The following is a 19150-nucleotide window of genomic DNA, read 5'->3' as shown; positions in this document are numbered from 1 at the left end:
GTTTTTGCTACCGACAGGGGGACTGCCAACTGGTCTGAAGGCCCATTATTCTGAAACCCCAATAGTTCGAAAAATGTCCCATTGGCCCCATTAGCCCATAGTTCAACAGCCCACTGCTCCGAAGTCCTGTTGCTCTGACAATAAACACCCCGGCCTGACTACTTTCCAGACTCCATTAACATATTGCTCAATTTAACAGATTAAGTGTAAATGATAATGTAAATAATAACATATGACTCCTAAAGAAAGCTGATATTTAACTTAAACAGCTCTTCTGTGAACTAAGTTAAATAAACTTGTAAAATGTGTAACATTACTGTTTGACATTTTGAAGCTCTGTCAGTTAGGACATCCACGCAGTTTTTATAAAGTGATATGATTAAATCAGAGTTCTGCTTTGTGAAACATGATGCTGAATTTATCAGAACTGAGTGAATCGTGAAAAGTCTGTTCGATGAGTTAATTTACATTTTAAATGACTGACGATGAGGCAGCAACACAATATTGTTTCCTACTGTCGGAGGAAAACCTCTGTTAACATATTGTTAAATTTAATGGTGCTGAGCATACCAGTAAACATCTACTCCTTCTAAAAGATAATTTATGATTTCTTACAACTCATAAACAGACATCAACTCATTCAACAAACATTTAACATAATTCTGTATTAATTTTAGCTCGATGTAAAGTGAATAAACGTGTTTACACAGTTCAGTTCTACTGAGTGAAACATGATGCTGAATTTAGCAGAAGACCTCAGTAATATATAAAAAGTAAGTTTTGTCTTATCAGTGTCTGATAACCAATAATGCTGCACTGCCATTATTCATGGTTAGGCGTTCCGATTAGGCTACCTCTGTGTTATGGTGTGACAACGCTGTGGTTAAGGTCTGGTTAGGTTTAGGAACAAAAACCACTTTGGGTTAAAATGATCACTTGCACATCAAGGGAGAGTGTATTTTTGGAGCAACAGGCCTTTGGAGCAGCAAGCTTTTGTTTTCGGGATGGCAAGCTTTCGGCCCAATGGGAAGTTTTTCAAACAATTGGGTTTTCGGAATAATGGGCCATTGGACCAATGGCATGGCACCACCAACCCACCAACAGAAGCATCAACCAATGGTGTAAAAAGTATTCAGATTATTTACTCAAGTAAAAGTAGCCATACCACAATATAAGGAAACTCAATTACAAGTAAAAGTCCTGCATTCAAAATCTTACTGAAGTAAAAGTACAGAAATGTTAACAGCAAAATGTAAACTATCAAAAGTAAAAGTAATTATTGTGTCGTCATTGTACAAAATGCAGGATTCATGAGACCAAGGTTCATATACTGAGTCTGGTACAGTGGTGGAAAGTAACTAAGTACATTTACTCAAGCACTGTACTTTTTGAGGTACTTGTACTTTACTTGAGTATTTCCATGTGATACTACTTTATACTTCCACTCCACTACATTTCAGAGGGAAATATTGTACACTACATTTATTTGACAGCTTCAGTTACTTTTCAGATGGAGATTTGACACAATGGATAATATAACAAGCTTTTAAAATACAACACATTGTTAAAGGTGAAACCAGTGGTTTACAACCTTTTTGGCTTTTGACATCTTACAAAAAGCAGTGTGTAGTCGGGGTCACATTTCAGATGTCTATGAATTGTTAACAGCTGTAAAAGATGTAAAATTAGTTGTAAAATGTAAAAATAGTTTTGCTGCCTCAACAAATACAGATACAAATACAAATACTGGGATCTCCATACATCCCTAGTAGGTATGTCATGTAAAGATCTTTAGTGTTCTTGCATAATTGCGATATGAAAGCAAAAATTAACCACATCAAATGCATACAGTGTAACAAAAACATAAACCTTGGTTTGGACTTTCAAGTTTGAAAAGGCCCATAAAGTCCACAATTACAGAAAAATGAAACCTAATCTTTCAAGCTGATAAAGCAACAGTAAAGCAGCAGACGAGGTCATTAAAAGTTGAAACGAGGCCATTCTCAACGGTCAACAGCCTGCCATAGATTACTGCTGTCATTGTCATGATCTCTCATTGCAGTTTCATTGCACATTACCATATGTTTCACGCAATAATTCCATCACTCATTTCCAAATAATGATCACCGGCCTGTTGATTTGAAAGCAGATGTTTAGTTCTGTTGCTTTAGTGTGGTTTGATGAGTTGCTGCACTGAACTAAATTTAGAATTAGCCTAACAAAAGCTTTGTAGTCTGTTCTCACTGCACAGAGAAAAAACGATATTTGACATGGCTCTGTGGTGAAGTCACAAACACTCAAGTGCAACAATCAAAATAAGACAATGCATAAATGAAAGCAGTATGCAAATAGTGCGTCTATGCAAATGTGTTTTACAACCGGATACCCTCCATTTGGAAAAATATGTTCATGCCAAAGTGAATACCACATTTTAAACTTCAGATAACAGTTAAGATTTTAGAGAAACGGTGTGATAAAATGTCATTATTTTTGATGACACTGGAAACTGAATAGAAGTGGATGAAAAAGGTTTCAGAGGAGTAACTGTAACATAGTTGGCCCTAACCCTAATGGACTTCAGCTCTTTGAGGCAAATTTGTGATTTTTGGCTATGTGAATAAAATTGGCATAACTTGCCTCTAACATCTTTTCCTATGAGTCCTCCTCCTCTCAAAAATGTGTTTTCTCCTTTGTTACCTGACTGTGATGTTTGTGAGCTTCTTGTTTTCAGAATGATGTATGTGCAGAGTTTGTTTTCACATTCATCTGCTGAAGGAGGAAAGTCTCAATTTAATCTCAGTTTAAGGCATGTACCTACAGTACGAGCATTATTTGCATTAGTTTGGAGCCAATGGTGGTTGATTATGCAACTTACACAAGTGTGATGTGGAAACTTGAAGCCTCCGGTGCACAAACACTGAGAATGGACTTTCCAGTGAAGTAGGGGATTCCTTGTATCCAGCAATTAAGCATTTAAAATAGAACAGAATTTTTCAATGAGAGAGAAAGAGAAGATGTAATTTTAAGGATTAAAATTAAACATTTACCATACCCAACAGTGATGTCACAGTGTACGGACACACCCTTTAGTACACTTCTGTATCACTGCGGCAAGGTGAGACGTTTACTGGAAGTCACAGGAAAAATTAAGTTAGACTGTGTCCGACATCACTTATTTGAGTGCCAAGTGTAAAATATATGACCTATAATGCCTTCAAAGATTCCCACAATAGACCATCAGCCAGAGCTAGAATTAGCTAGAACATTGCAATGCTTTACATCTGATAGGTATGTAAATCCCAGTTACATGACACTGAATGTGTCAGTAATGGTGCAAATGATGATGATTCATCTGTATTTTACATACATTACTGTATGTTAGCAAACCGTTTCTTATTTACACATCCAGCAGACACAGAGCAACATTAGCGTTCATTTGGAGTGGTGCCATTTTGTGGGTTTGGTTCGTATTTATTTTATTTTATTGTTTATTTAACAGGAACAATGCCCAATACATTTATTGCACCAGATATGGCTAAAAGCTAGAAAAGATTCAAAAGTGACATTTGATGGAGAATCATTCTTTATTTTCCAAATGCAGATTAATTTTTGAAACATTTTATATTATTAAAGCCTCAAGTATGTTCTGTGCCTTGATCATTAGGCTAAATCAAGACATGTGATCAAAGACTCCTTGTAGAGGAAGAGTGAAACAGCTGTGAGCAGGATTAATACTTGCTCTGAATATCATAGAGAGGGACAAGCCACAAACAGCGAGGAGATGTGGAGGAGAGGATGTTTGCCAAGCACTTCATTTGAAGCATGGAAGGGTTAAAATGTGCCATCGCTGTGAGAAGGGTTCGAACCCACGCAGGGAGACCACTTTCAAGTCCAACGCCTTAACAACTCAACCATCACAGCTGCAAAGACACACTTTTAAATGTAGTTAGCATGTTTTTGGTACTTCTTGTTGCATGGAAAAACAATGATCAAGCATGGATTGATAGGGCACCATTAGGAGCTCTTTGTGGATAAACTGGCACAACATTGGTGTCTTACAATCACTGAGTAAAGTGGGTGTGCTTTTAATACAAGACTGTAATGCATCAAAAAAAAAAACATGGAAACAAGACATGGAAGACAAATTGAAAATATTTACACCCAAGAAAACTATGTGTTTTTTTTCTTTTGTCAGGGAATGCCAGACATTTTTGGCTACGTTCCCCTGTCAGATTATGCCTGGGATGATACAACTTGCACAATGAGACCCCAATGGGATTATACTTTTGGCCATCACAATTCATCACTGGAGTCGATGTGATCTTCTTCAGGATGTCCAGATTCCACACTGTGTCCTGAAGGAAAACCCTTTTGTCTATGATGTCGTTTTATCAATCACTACCTAAAGCTCATACTGCGGAGGGGTACATCTAAATAGACAATTTTAGTTGCAAGCATATAAATGCCTTAACCTCTCAGCCATCACAGCTGCTCACAAGGAGCAAAGAGACTGGTCTGATGACAGTAGAAGAAATGTTGCCAGAACTCATCAGCTTACAAAAGCATTTTCTGATTCATCACAATCACTGATGTCTTACCTCAAGCATAGACTTTACAACACTGGCGCTGTTGTAAAGAGGTTGTTTAACTCGCTATTTGCCTTGATTTCCTCTCACTCCTCAAGTCCTCATTCATCTTCACTTGAGTCTCACCGCTCCTCTCTCACAACTGAGTGCTGTCAGCAGTTTGTTCTCTCAGCCCGCCCACACACCTACAGAGAGGTGATCAAAGCTCTAAGTATGGCATTATCAGAGCATATTTTTCAGAGATGAAAGATAAAAAGGATTAGAGGGAAGGTTTTGGGGTGTTCTTGTTTGTTGTTGTTGTTGGGCTAGGAAACTGTAGAGCACATTTTTCAGTTCCTTTGTGAGCTAAAAAGCAGCTGATTGATTCAACTTTTTACTTCAGTGCATCTTCTTGTGACTAGGAATTAGGTCATGTATTTGCTCAGCTCCACCACACATTGTTTTCCTTAAATTCCTTGGATGAACATCAACAGGATTTTAAGGAGGATAATTTGAGAGATCAATCCATCAATCAAAGTTAATCACAGTGTATGACAATCATGTTCTCTAAGATAGAATGTGCAACCAAAGCTAATCTCAAAAGAGTGCTCCACCGATTTATCATTGCATTCCCATAACATCAGACTCACAATGGCCAAAAAAGGATCAAAATTGATATAGCAGAGCAAGACATATCTTTTTTTCAACATACATTCTGCTATAAAGAGCAGGTTACAGAGGTCTGTTAACTATGGAGCCCCCCAAGGGTCACGGTGAGTTTTGTGTTCCCTCGCAATATGTTTTGTGTTATTTCACTTGCAATACTTCCTCATTACCTCGCAATACTTTTCTTCCTCCATTCCTTCTAAACTATATTTCTATTTCTGCTCAGCTGCTCCCAGTTCAATGCCCCAGTAACGATCAGCTCATTGAATTTTACTTTGAACTGGATGTTGATTATGCTTATATGGTACTACTGCTAAATAGGCATGGTTATGTAATTAGTGAAACTAAATTTAAACACATTCTTAGATTAAGGGGTCTCTCCAGAAGAAAGTAGTAAGGTAACCTGCAGGATGCTGTCAGTTTAATTCATGACCAGTTACCGTACTAAGGACAACTGTATGGATACAGATGGATGCATTCTATATGTAGAGTATGGCCCATGAGTAAAAAAAGAGGATGTCTGCTTCATTATGAAGGAGCTGGATCCCAAGGCAAAACAACACAAACGGCAAAAAAAAAATTCACGCTTTAAACCTTGGGGGGCTCTGTAGGTAACCTCACTTTTTTCCACCAATTTTTTTGATTTTCCAACTTATACTCTTCAGCCCAAAACAAAAAGATTTATACAACTTTTTAAATATGATAATTGTTGCATCATGAACCTAAATACACAACAAATTAATGTGAGATTTTTTATTTTGTCAGGGAATGCCAGACATTTTTGGCCATATTCACCTGTAAAACTATTCCTTGTTAAATGGGATTATAGACACACTTCGATTTAAAGAGACAAATGTCGTTACAAGGGTGTAAGGTGGACATTGCTGTTAGTAGGGTTTGAACCTGCATAGGGAGCCCCCGTGGGATTTTGAATCCCACGCCTTAACCACACAGCAATCATAGCTGCAAAGACATACTTTTTGACGTGAAGGTAATATGTTTTCATAACTTATTCTTTCATGTAAAAAACTATGATCAAGCATGGATTGATCCAGCTCCACCAAAGGCTCTGGCCCAATCGCTGCGTGAAATGGACGTGACTGTAAAACAAGACTGTGTTACAAAAATTGGGTATAAACAAGACATAGAAGACAAATTCAGTTTAAAGAGTTTAAATATCAACATCCAAGAGAGTTATGTGTTTTTTCTCATTTTTTGGCAATGTTAGCTTGTGAGACTATTCCTATGATGATACAACTTGTACAGGAGAACCCAGTGTGATCATACCTTTAGCCATCACAACTCAGTATTGAAGTTGATGTTATGTTAGTCCGCATGTCCAGACTCCACACCATGTCCCAAAGGGAAGGTAGTTTTGTGCATGAGATCCTTTTATCAGTAACCACCTGACCCATAACATTGATGGTGTCTGTGGCTATTTTCAGCACTATCAAGAGTAGGTTATGGGTTGCTGTCACTGTGAGCAGGGTTTGAACTTGTGTGGGGAGCCCCCATTGGATTTCAAGTCCAACACCTTAACCACTCAGCCATCACAGCTGTCTTACAAGTAATGCATACTTTCTGAAATGAAGTTCATATGTTTGGGGTCTTGAACATTGAACAGGAAAGCACAGAGCGCAACTAGATCCTTCATACTGAAACTCGTTGTGGGAATCAGGTACAACATTGATGGTGTCTATAGGTATTTTCAGCACTATCAAGTGTATGTCTTGTGGACTTATAGTATACCATCGCTGTGAGCAGGGTTTGAACCTGCGTGGGGAGCCCCCATTGGATTTCAAGTCCAATGCCTTAACCACTCGGCCATCACAGCTGTCTTAGAAATTAAGTATACTTTTTGAGGTAAAGTTGGTATATTTGGGGTATTAAATGTTGCACGTAAAGAGGCAGATTGCTAATATTCTCTTGGTAACTAGGCTTCTTGTGTGAAACTGGCACCTCAATGGTGATTTCTGTAGCTATTTTCAGCACTATCAAGTGCGCATATGGTAAAAGACTTAAAGTATGCCAACGCTGTGAGGAGGGTTTGGACCTGCGCAGGGAATTCCCATTAGATTTCGAGTTCAACACCTTGAACACTAAGGCATCAAAGCTTTCTCATGCTTGATGCATTATTTTTGAAATTAAGTTGTTGTCTTTGGGGTCTTGAACGTTGCACAGGAAAGACAGACACAAATTGCAAATATATCCTTCATACCAAAACTCATTGCAGGAATCTGGCACAACACTTACTATCAAGAGTACGTATTGCAGAAGACCTACCATACAGCATCGCTGTGAGCAGGGTTTGAACCTGCGTGGGGAGCCCCCATTGGATTTCAAGCCCAACGCCTTAACCACTCGGCCATCACAGCTGTCTTACAAGTAATGCATACTTTTTTAAATAGAAGTTGGTTTGTTGGGGTCTTAAATATTTCACAGGAAAGCACAGATTGCAACTCTACCCTTCGTACTGAAGCTCATTGTGGAAATCTGGCACAAGGCTAAGTATTATGGAAGACTTGCAATTGCTGTGAGCAGGGTTTGAACCTGCACCGGGAGCCTCCATTGGATTTCAAGTCCACTGCCTTAACAGCTGTCTCAAAATTGATGCATGGTCTTTCAAAGGAAGGTGGTATGCTTGGCGTCTTAAACGTTGCAGATCGCTGCTATACCCTTCGCACCGAACCTTGTTGTGGAAATTTGGCACAACATTGATGGTGTCTATAGGTATTTTCAGCACTATCAAGAGTACGTATTGTGGAAAACTTAAAGTGCACCATCGCTGTGAGCAGGGTTTGAACCTGCGCGGGGAGCCCCCATTGGATTTCAAGTCCAACGCCTTAACCACTCGGCCATCACAGCTGTCTTAGAAGTGATGCATACTTTTTAAAATGAAGTTGGTATATTTGAGGTCTTAAATTTTGCACATAAAGGGACAGATCGCTAACATTGCCTTGGTAACTAGGCTTCTTGTGTGAAATTGGCACCCCATTTGTGATTTCTGTAGCTATTTTCAGCATTGTCAAGTGTGCATATGGTGAAAAACTTCAAGTATGCCATCACTGTGAGCAGGGTTTGTACCTGCGTGGTGAGCCCCCATTGGATGTTGAGTTCAACATCTTGAACACTCAGCCATCACTGCTGGCTTATACCTGATGCATACTTTTTGAACTGAAGTTGGTATGTTTGGGGTCTTGAACGTTGCACAGGAAAACACAGATTACAACTATATCCTTCATACCGAAACTTGTTGTGGGAATCTGGCACAACATTGATGGTGTCTACAGGTATTTTCAGCATTATCAAGAGTACGTATTGTGGAAGACTTAACGTACGCCATTGCTGTGAGCAGGGTTTGAACCTGCACAGGGAGCCCCCATTGGATTTCATGTCTTGTTTGGGGTCTTAAATGTTGCACAGCAAAGCGCAAATTGCAATTATACCCTTCGTACTGAAGCTCGTTGTGGAAATCTGGCACAACATTGATGGTGTCTGTAGGAATTTTCAGCGCTATCAAGGCTAAGTATTGAGGAAGACTTGCAATTGCAGTGAGCAGGGTTTGAATTTGCATGGGGAGCCTACATTGGATTTCAAGTCCACTGCCTTAACAACTGTCTTACAACAGATGCATGGTCTTTCAAAGGAAGTTGGTATGTTTGGCATCTTAAATGTTACACAGAAATACCCTGATCAAGCATAGATCATTGCTATAGCCTTCACACCCAAACTTGTTATGAGAATCTCACACAGCATTGATGGTATCTATAGGTATTTTCAGCACTATCAAGAGTATGTATTGTGGAAGACTTAAAGTGCGCCATCGCTGTGAGCAGGGTTTGAACCTGCGCGGGGAGCCCCCATTGGATTTCAAGTCCAACGCCTTAACCACTCGGCCATCACAGCTGTCTTACAGATGATGCATACTTCTTTAAATAAAGTTGGTATGTTTGGGGTCTTAAATGTGGCACATAAAGGGACAGATTGCTAATATAGCCTTGGTAACTAGGCTTTATGTGTGAAACTGGCACCTCATGCCATCGCTGTGAGCAGAGTTTGAACCTGCGAGGGGAGCTCCCATTAGATTTCGAATTCAACGCCTTGCACACTCAGCCATCACAGCTTGCGCATATCTGATGCATTCTTTTTGAAATGAAGTTGTTGTCTTTGAGGTCTTGAACGTTGCACAGGAAAGCACAGGTTGCAACTATACGCTTCATACCAAAATTCGTTGTGGGAATTTGGCACAACACTGATGGTGTCTGTAGGAATTTTCAGTGCTATAAAGGCTAAGTATTGTGAAAGACTTGCAATTGGAGTGAGCAGGGTTTGAACCTGCACTGGGAGCCTCCATTGGATTTCAAGTCCACTGCCTTAAAAGCTGTCTTACAACTGATGCATGGTCTTTCAAAGGAAGTTGGTATGTTTGGAGTATACAGGTATTTTCAGCACTATCAAGAGTACATATTGTGGAAGACTTAAAGTGCACCATCGCTGTGAGCAGGGTTTGAACCTGCGCGGGGAGCCCCCATTGGATTTCAAGTCCAACGCCTTAACCACTCGGCCATCACAGCTGTCTTTCAGCTGATGCTTTCTTTTAAATGAAGTTGGTATGTTTGGGGTCTTGCACAGATAAGCACAAATTGCACTTATACCCTTTGTACCGGAGCTCATTGTGGAAATCTGGCACAACATTGGTGGTGTCTGTAGGAATTTTCAGCACTATCAAGGCTAAGTATTGAGGAAGACTTGCAATTGCAGTGAACAGGGTTTGAACTTGCACGGGGAGACCCCATTGGATTTCAAGTCCAACGCCTTAACCACTTGGCCATGACAGCTGTCTTATGAGTGATGCGTACTTTTTTTAAATTAAGTTGGTATATTTGTGATCTTAATCATTGCACATGAATGGAGAGGTTGCTAACTAGGCTTTTGCATGAAACTGGCAGTGTTTTCTGTAGCTATTTTCATCACTATCAAGAGTAGGTACTGTAGGAAACTCAAGCTATGCCATCGCTGCAATCAGGGTTTGAACCTGCGTGGGGAGGCCCCATTGGATTTCAAGTCCAACGCCTTAAACACTCGGCCATCACAGCTGTTTTACAAGTGCATACTTCTTTAAATAAAGTTGGTATGTTTGGGGTCGTAAATGTTGCACATAAAGGGACAGATTGGTAACATAGCCTTGGTAACTAGGCTTCTTGTGTGAAACTGGCACCTCACTGGTGATTTCTGTAGCTATTTTTAGCACTGTCGAGTGCGCATATGGTGAAAGACTTAAAGTATGCCATCACTGTGAGCAGGGTTTGGACCTGCGAGGGGAGCCTCCATTGGATTTTGAGTTCAACACCTTGAACACTCAGCCATCACTGCTGGCTTATACCTGATGCATGCTTTTTGAAATGAAATTGGTATGTTTGGGCTCTTCAACTTTGCAGGAAAGTACAGATTGCAACTATATCCTTCATACTGAAGCTCGTGGTGGGAATCTGACATAACATTGATGGTGTCTACAGGTATTTTCGGCACTATCGAGAGTGCGTATTGTGGAAGACTTAAAGCATGCCATCGCTGTGAGCAGGGTTCGAACCTGCGCGGGAAGCCCCCATTGGATTTCGAGTCCAACGCCTTAACCACTCGGCCATCACAGCTGTCTTAAACGTGATGCTTTTTTTTAATGAAGTTGGTATGTTTGGGGTCTTAAATGTTGCACAGATAAGCACAAATTGCAATTATACCCTTCGTACTGAAGCTTGTTGTGGAAATCTGGCACAACATTGATGGTGTCTGTAGGAATTTTCAGCACTACCAAGGCTAAGTATTGAGGAAGACTTGCAATTGCAGTGAACAGGGTTTGAACTTGCACAGGGAGGCCCCACTGGATTTCAAACCCACTGCTGTAACAACTGTCTTACAACGGATGCATGGTCTCTCAAAGGAAGTTGGTGTGTTTGGCGTCTTAAACGTTACACAGAAATACCCTGATCAAGCATAAATCGTTGCTATAGCCTTCGCACCCAAGCTTGTTGTGGGAATCTGGCACAACATTGATGGTGTCTATAGATATTTTCAGCACTATTAAGAACATGTATTGTGGAAGACTTAAAGTGCGCAAGGGTTTGAACCTGCGCGGGGAGCCCCCATTGGATTTCAAGTCCAACGCCTTAACCACTCGGCCATCACAGATGTCTTAGGCTGTGTTCAGACCAAAGCAGGTGGTGCGGCGAAAATGCCAGTTCTCCCATTCATTTGAATGGGGGTAGTGTGTTTCCTGTGCAGGTGTTTTGGCAACTGCAGTGCCGCACCGGACTGCAGCCAGAAAGTTGAGCCAGAGTCAACTTTTGGAGGAACGCAACCCAACATCACTGCAGCTGAAGGCTGTGGTGGCCAATCACAGCCGGAGATCAGACTGCTCAGAGCTGTAAACTCTGCCATGAGGGAAGACGTTAAGGGAAGACATTTCTCTTTGTTTCATAACATTAAAACTACTGACTGAATCATATAAATGAAACCTTGTTCTCTGATTATTTCACGGCGGTTACGTTCTAGAGCACAAATGAACACACCCACGTTGCTGGACATTGCACTGCCTGATTTGGTTTGAATACGGCTTTACACCTGAAGCGTACTTTTTGAAATGCAGTCAGTATGTTTGGGGTCTTAGACATCGCACAGGGAAACACAGATTGCATCTCTACCTTTCATACCGAAGCTCGTTGTGGAAATCTGGCACAAGGCTAAGTATTATGGAAGACTCGCAATTACTGTGAGCAGGGTTTGAACCTGCATGCAGAACCCCTGTTGGATTTCAAGCCCAACACCTTAACCACTCCGCCATCACAGCCTTTTTAAACGAAGTTGGTATATTTGGGGTATTAAATGTCACACATAAAGGGACAGATTGCTAACATAGGCTCAGTCATAGGCTTCTTGTGTGAAACTGTCACCATTTCCGGCACAGTGATTTCTGTAGTTATTTTCAGCACTATCAAGAGTAGGTACTATGGGAATCTTAAACTATGCTGTCGCTGTGAGCAGGGTTTGAACCTGCGCGGGGAGACCCCATTGGATTTCGAGTCCAACGCCTTAACCACTCGGCCATCACAGCTGTTTTACAAGTGATGCATCCTTTTTGAAATGAAGTACGTATGTTTGAGGTCTTAAATGTTGCACAGGAAAGTAAAGAATGCAACTTTACACTTCTTACCTAAACTCGTTGTGGAAATCTGACACAAGTTTGATGGTGTCTGTAGGAATTTTCAGTGCTATAAAGGCTAAGTATTGTGAAAGACTTGCAATTGGAGTGAGCAGGGTTTGAACCTGTACTGGGAGCCTCCATTGGATTTCAAGTCCACTGCCTTAAAAGCTGTCTTACAACTGATGCATGGTCTTTCAAAGGAAGTTGGCATGTTTGGAGTCTTAAACATTACACAGAAACACCATGATCAAGCATAGATGACTGCTATACCCTTCACACCAAAGCTCATTGTGGGAATCTGGCATGACATTGATGGTGTCCATTGGTTTTTTCAGCACTATCAAGAGTACATATTGCGGAAGACTCAACATATACCATCGCTGTGAGCAGGGTTTGAACCTGCGCGGGGAGCCCCCATTGGATTTCAAGTCCAACGCCTTAACCACTCGGCCATCACAGCTGTCTTATGAGTAATGCATGCTTTTATAAATGAAGTTGGTATATTTGGGGTTTTAAATTTTGCTTGTAAAGGGACAGGTTGCTAATATACCCTTGGTACCTAGACTTCTTGTGGGAAACTTGCACTTCGTTGGTGTTTTCTGTAGTTATTTTCAGCATTATCAAGAGTAGGTTTTATGAGAAACTTAAACTATGCAGTCACTATGAGCAGGGTTTGAAACTGCCCTTGGGAGTCTCCATTGGATTTCAAGTCCAACACTTTAACCACTCGGCCATCACAGCTGTCTTACAAGTGATGCATACTTTTTACGTGACGTTGGTATATTTGGGGTCTTAAATGTTGCACATTAAGGGGCACATTGCTAACATAGCCTTGGTTTTAGGCATCTTGTGTGAAACTGGCGCATCATTGTTGATTTCTGCACTATCAAGAGTAGGTATTATGGGAATCTTAAACTATGCTGTCGCTGTAAGCAGGGTTTGAACCTGCGCGGGGCAACCCCATTGGATTTCGAGTCCAACGCCTTAACCACTCAGCCATCACAGCTGTCTTTAAATAGAAGCTGGTGTGTTTGGGGTCTTAAATGTTTCACAGGAAAGTACAGATTGCAACTCTACCCTTCGTACTGAAGCTCATTGTGGAAACCTGGCACAAGGCTAAGTATTATGGAAGACTTGCAATTGCTGTGAGCAGGATTTGAACCTGCACCGGGAGCCTCCCTTGGATTTCAAGTCCACTGCCTTAACAGCTGTCTCAAACCGGATGCATGGTCTTTCCAAAGAAGTTGGTATGTTTGGCGTCTTAAACGTTGCACCATGATTAAGCATAGACCATGATTATGTTGCTATACCCTTCGCACCAAAGCTCGTTGTGAGAATCTCACACAACATTGCTGATGTTTATTGGTATTTTTAGCACTATCGTGAGTACATATTGTGGAAGACCAAACATATGCCATCGCTGTGAGCAGGGTTTGAACCTGCGCGGGGAGCCCCCATTGGATTTCAAGTCCAACGCCTTAACCACTCGGCCATCACAGCTGTCTTACAAGTGATGCATACTTTTTTTAATGAAGTTGGTATATTTTTAGGGTTTTAAACATTGCATGTAAATGGACAGGTTCCTAATATTACCTTGGTACATAGACTTCTTGTGGGAAACTGTCACTTCCTAAGTGTTTTCTGTAGCTATTTTTAGTGCTATCAATAGCACATATGGTGAAAGACTTGATGTATGTTATCGCTGTGAGCAGGGTTTGAACCTGTGTGGGGAGCCCCCATTGGATTTCAAGTCCAACACCTTTACAACTCATCCACCATAGCTGTTTTTCACTGTTCGGTATGTTTGGCATCTTAAATGTTGCACAGAAAAACCATGATCAAGCATAGATCACAGCTATACCCCTGGTACTGAGTACTTGTGGGAATCTAGCACAAAATTGATGTTTTCTGTAGCTGTTTTCTGCACTATCGAGAGTAGATATTGTAGAAGACTTAACATATGCCATCGCTGTGAGCACGATTGGCATTGGATTTCAAATCCAACACCTTAAACATTCGGCCATCACAGCTGGAACGACTTACATTTTGACATTAAGTTAGTATTGTTTTGGAACTAATTGTTGCATAGAAAAATAATGATCATGTATGGATTTATGCAGCTGTTTTGTAACTTTTGCATTTTTTAAAAAAAAATATTAAACCTAAGTTAGTATGTTAGTATCTTTATTATTGCACAGGAAACAATGATCAAGGAAACCTGCATAACACTTGTGTCTTCTGTGATGAAAAAAACTCCACTACACCTCCTGAAAGAGTTTATACCTGTTCCCACGGATGGCTAGCCATCATAGAGAAGGACAGGACATGATGAATCGTACAAATGGGGATATCGGCTCTCCTTGAAGGCATTAATGGTTGTTCACATGAACAGAGATGTAGGTAGTTGAATGGAGAATGAAAAAGGGCTTGCGAGCTTGAGAGAGCCTGCCTTCTTCACACACCTGGCCCAGTGCCACTTGAAGTGAGTGTGCTTGTTTGATTGATGGTTTTACAAAGTAAAAAAGCTGTCAGCTATCAGGCCTCCCGGTTCCAATGTAGGAAAGATATGTTGGCAGGAGATTTTAGACACTGAATGACACTGTCTGTTCTGTGAATGTAGATATTATTTATAATACAATATAAATTCTGCAGAAAGTCCACTTGAGGTCCATTGTGATGAATTGTGGATTTAGACAGCCCTCAGGACTTGAAGATTTCCCAAGCAACTGTCAAGTCTGCAAATCTCCAAGCTCAGTGTAGTTTATCCTCTGTTTTGTATTGTCTAAACTAGTTACAAATGTTGACATGCTTTTGTAGAAGAAACTCCTCCACCTAGAGTTTTAGAATGGCTCCATTGTGTTATTATATCACACTGATTGAAAGACGTGCAAAATTATGTTACCTCCACTCTGCTGAAAAATTTTCATCTCAGACGGAGACAATTTGCAATTTACATTTGAGTAGAGTTACTTAAAGATAAAACTTTCTTGATTTTAAAGCAACACGACTTTGCTATAAAAGAAAGCCTTTGGTTTCATGCTCATATTTAACACCAGAATGATGTAATAAGTAAGAAAGGAGTAGGAAATCAGATAAGAAAATAATAAACCAAACATCTACTATTAAATCTCATTACTAATACTGAGGCGGTCGATAGAGAAATTATTCTAAAAAGTTTCTACATTTCTTTGCCCTTGAGGAAAGACAGTCTGCATTAAAAGTAAATGAAACCACTTGCCATTAATTACGCTTAGCAAATGAGATTATCCACAGCTGTCAGACCACACACACACACCGGACAGCGAGCGTGCGCTTCTCGCTTCCCCCCTGCCATGCCTAATTTCATTATTCTATTAAATAAGGTTCATTAACAGTGGCTGGATGGGAAAACTTTGCTTCTAAGGTTTGATAAACACAAGTACTGTGGAATATGAAGCAATGTGAGCTTTTTGTTCTCATTTCTGCTCGGCTCTTTTATCTCTAATCTCTCCTGATTCTGCTATCAAACTCAATGATGCCTTTACAAGATGTTCAACAAGAGGTGAAAGGCAAAAGAATAAACTAAGAAATGCAGGGTGAAGCTGGAAGAGTGTGAGCATGTTAAATGTGTACTCTCTGATGTATAAGATGCTTCTTATATAGGAGTTTGTAAGATGTTAGACTTGAAATCAATTGCTGAAAATTACAGCATCTGAAAATGCCAAGGTTTCCCACAAGTATCCCTCAATGGTACTTAACTTAATTCATGCTATAATATTGTTTTCCCAGGCAACAATAAATACCGAAAACATTCTTATATTCATCAGCTGTGAGTGGCTAAGGCGTTGGGCTCCTCATGCAAGCTGCATCATCTCATTTGACCAGGAAACATGAACATTGCCAAAAATGTCTGGCGCATTCCCTGACAAAAGAAAAACATCTCACATTGCTTCCTGGGGCGTTGAAAGTTAATCTCAGTTTGTCTTCCCTGTCTTGTTTTATATCCTTTATATATACACACACATATATATATATATGTATTACAATCACGTCCACTTTACATGGCAATTGACCAGGTGGGCGGAGGTGGGACAGCAGTCTGGGGGTTTTTTTTACCACAGAGGACACCAGAGTTTGTGCAGGTTTCCCACAAAGAGCCTTTAATTGTGCCTTGATCAATCCATTGTTGTTTTTCCATGCAACAATAAGTACTAAAAACTACTAACTTCATGTCAAAAACTACTAATTTGATATCTTTGCAGTAGAGGTGTGCCCAAATACAAATACATTATTCGGCAAAGCACAAATAGTGGGTTCTATACGAATATCTTTAAAATTATTCGTTGGGGGTGTTCCCTAGAGATAAAGCTGAGCTACAGACACATGCAAAGTGCTTCCAAAGGACTCTCCATAACTTCTCGTTTCAACAAAGTTAGATTGTAAAAAATAGGCAATAACTGAAAAGTGCAAAGCAATAATTGCCTTTGAAGTTCCTCCCTACATGTTACATGGTGTGCTGTCTCTATGTTATGAGTGTATAAATAGGTAGAGGTCTGTCTGCAATGAGGTGTTAAGTTAACTTTTAGCTCAGTAGTCAGCGCAGTCATCTATGATTTGGGAGACTCCAGTTCAAGACCCGATGTGGGGACCTCCTTTGTAAGGTAATTTATTCATGAACACTTATTGTAACACTCTAAAATTAAAAGTGTAATAAAAACAAAAACAGGACTTTTAAGCTTATTTCCACTTTTATTCGAATACAAATACAGATACAAATAATTTTGCTGCCTCAACAAATACAGATACAAATACAAATACCGGGCCCTCTGCACATCCATACTTTGCAGCTGTGATGGTGTAGTGGTTAAGGAGGTTTGACTCAAAATCCAATGGGGTTTCCTCGTGCAGGTTCAAACCTTGGTCACAGTGTTAAAATGAGAAAACATGTTAATAGTTCTATTGTTTCTTCCTTGTTATGTGCCCCAGTTTGTTGACCAGACATTCAGAGCAGGTCTTAACTCCTTGTCTTTTAGTAGAAGTTGGTCTACACTTCATACAACTTCATTCATTGGAAGCATACTGAACCCTTGACTGTGCTGGAAATAGCCACAGAAAAAAACAATGTTGTGCCGATTTTTGTAACAAGGATACTGGAGCAATCTATGCTTGATCATTATTTTTCTGTGCAATGATCAAGATCCAAAACATATTAATTTCTTCTTAAAATAAAAAAAACAGACAGCTGTGATGGCCGAGTGGTTAAGGCGTTGGACTTGAAATCCAATGGGGGTTCCCCGCGCAGGTTCAAACCCTGCTCACAGCGATGTCTGACTTTAATGCTTATCTTGTAAGTGTACAGATAAACCTTTCCACAACAAAGCAGCAGTCTTGCTTGTCAGTGGGAGAATATATATCATATTTTAAGCTCCATTAGACTGAAATGATTTGCCAAACTCAGTCAGATCCATTTCTTTTTTTATTACTTCAAGACTTCTTTGCTTGTTTACCTTAAATGTATTTGTTCTTGTTTTTGACTGTATCTACTTTCATCTTTTATTATTACAATTTTTTTCTCTCTCTTTTTCATCCCCATTTTATCCTTTTAATTTATAGGTAGACTCAATAATTTTGACCATTTTGTTCAGTCTGCTGTAAAACAGATGTAGAGCTTTGGGATTTGCTTTGTTTGTGTGTGTGTGTGTGTGTGTCTGTGCGTGTGTGTGTGTGTGTGTGTGTGTTTGACTGGTTGTTTTATGTTGTTTGCTTAATTATTTTCATCATTATTAGTTTTGTTTGTTTGTTGGGCTCTACTTATCTTTCCTTTGCATGTGAAAGGCTCATTTGTAGCTATTTTACATGCAGCTCGAGATGACGGGAAGAGGCAGAGTTAAGTGGCCTTTCAACACATTTCTTTTCTTACAAATGTGGTCACACTGTATAGATGTCATTTACACTCCACCGAGATTCAGTCATAATATGAGCCAGACCACTTGCTTTGAATGTCGCCATTTAAAATCAAGAGAGTGAAGAAAAGTCACGAATGAAGAGAATTCCAATAAATGTATGTAGCGCAAACCCATTTCTCAGATTTGGTTTGTTTTGGTTTTATTCTGTCATAAAACAATCTACACATAACACACTTTTACACATATCCACCAGGAAAACTGACAAACAAAAGCACATAGATTCAAAAAATGTGCACATGCAGAAACACAAAACAAACATTGTGCATGTTAAATAAAGTGTAATGCATAAAATATGCTTGTGATGAAGATGACAGGTAGATTAAGCAAACAATTTGCCATGTTGCAACCTGGTTAACCTCTACTTAAATCAAGTGCATATCCTAATAGTGCAATTCACAAATGGGTTAATTAAATACTACGTGAGCGAGAGAGAGAGTGTTTAAAGGTGTGAGGGGAAATCGAGCGAGAGATGAATGGAAAAAGTGAAAAAGACAGAAAGTGTGGGAAGGCACGAGGGCTTAGCCGATGTAACCCAAAGACAAACACAGTTATTATCTTTTTGGTCCTAAAATAAATGGCCCCATTAGCTGTGATGATGCAGGTCATTAAAACACCTCCAACCTCCACCTGCCGCTGCCTTCAGAAGCTCCAGACTCACATCATTACATTCACATCCCATCTCACAGCTCTCGCTCATATCAACCCACCACTTAATGGCATCATACGCCTAATATAACTGCAAGGTGCAAGGTTAATGCAGAATAGTTTAGTCTGCA

General features: G+C 40.0%; 15 non-coding genes across 15 annotated transcripts; 1 reads left to right on the top strand and 14 right to left on the bottom strand.

Annotated features, from left to right (window-relative positions):
* Positions 1–6706: 6706 nt before the first annotated feature.
* trnas-uga lies at positions 6707–6788 on the bottom strand. Its single transcript has one exon. It is a non-coding gene; the product is annotated as a tRNA-Ser (tRNA).
* A 195-nt stretch (positions 6789–6983) lies between these two features.
* Positions 6984–7065, bottom strand: trnas-uga. Its single transcript has one exon. It is a non-coding gene; the product is annotated as a tRNA-Ser (tRNA).
* Positions 7066–7524: 459 nt separating this feature from the next.
* On the bottom strand, positions 7525–7606 carry trnas-uga. Its single transcript has one exon. It is a non-coding gene; the product is annotated as a tRNA-Ser (tRNA).
* Positions 7607–8014: 408 nt separating this feature from the next.
* On the bottom strand, positions 8015–8096 carry trnas-uga. The gene has a single exon. It is a non-coding gene; the product is annotated as a tRNA-Ser (tRNA).
* Positions 8097–9055: 959 nt separating this feature from the next.
* Positions 9056–9137, bottom strand: trnas-uga. Its single transcript has one exon. It is a non-coding gene; the product is annotated as a tRNA-Ser (tRNA).
* A 586-nt stretch (positions 9138–9723) lies between these two features.
* On the bottom strand, positions 9724–9805 carry trnas-uga. Its single transcript has one exon. It is a non-coding gene; the product is annotated as a tRNA-Ser (tRNA).
* A 182-nt stretch (positions 9806–9987) lies between these two features.
* On the bottom strand, positions 9988–10069 carry trnas-uga. Its single transcript has one exon. It is a non-coding gene; the product is annotated as a tRNA-Ser (tRNA).
* A 176-nt stretch (positions 10070–10245) lies between these two features.
* Positions 10246–10327, bottom strand: trnas-uga. The gene has a single exon. It is a non-coding gene; the product is annotated as a tRNA-Ser (tRNA).
* Positions 10328–10800: 473 nt separating this feature from the next.
* Positions 10801–10882, bottom strand: trnas-cga. Its single transcript has one exon. It is a non-coding gene; the product is annotated as a tRNA-Ser (tRNA).
* A 1111-nt stretch (positions 10883–11993) lies between these two features.
* Positions 11994–12075, bottom strand: trnas-uga. Its single transcript has one exon. It is a non-coding gene; the product is annotated as a tRNA-Ser (tRNA).
* A 182-nt stretch (positions 12076–12257) lies between these two features.
* trnas-cga lies at positions 12258–12339 on the bottom strand. The gene has a single exon. It is a non-coding gene; the product is annotated as a tRNA-Ser (tRNA).
* Positions 12340–12807: 468 nt separating this feature from the next.
* Positions 12808–12889, bottom strand: trnas-uga. Its single transcript has one exon. It is a non-coding gene; the product is annotated as a tRNA-Ser (tRNA).
* Positions 12890–13353: 464 nt separating this feature from the next.
* On the bottom strand, positions 13354–13435 carry trnas-cga. Its single transcript has one exon. It is a non-coding gene; the product is annotated as a tRNA-Ser (tRNA).
* Positions 13436–13847: 412 nt separating this feature from the next.
* trnas-uga lies at positions 13848–13929 on the bottom strand. Its single transcript has one exon. It is a non-coding gene; the product is annotated as a tRNA-Ser (tRNA).
* A 3720-nt stretch (positions 13930–17649) lies between these two features.
* Positions 17650–17731, top strand: trnas-uga. The gene has a single exon. It is a non-coding gene; the product is annotated as a tRNA-Ser (tRNA).
* The last annotated feature ends 1419 nt before the right edge of the window (positions 17732–19150 follow it).

The sequence above is a fragment of the Thunnus maccoyii genome, chromosome 12 (genome assembly GCF_910596095.1).
Source record: "Thunnus maccoyii chromosome 12, fThuMac1.1, whole genome shotgun sequence".
NCBI classification, from domain to species: Eukaryota; Metazoa; Chordata; class Actinopteri; order Scombriformes; family Scombridae; genus Thunnus; species Thunnus maccoyii.
This window is presented reverse-complemented; position numbering and strand designations above follow the sequence as displayed.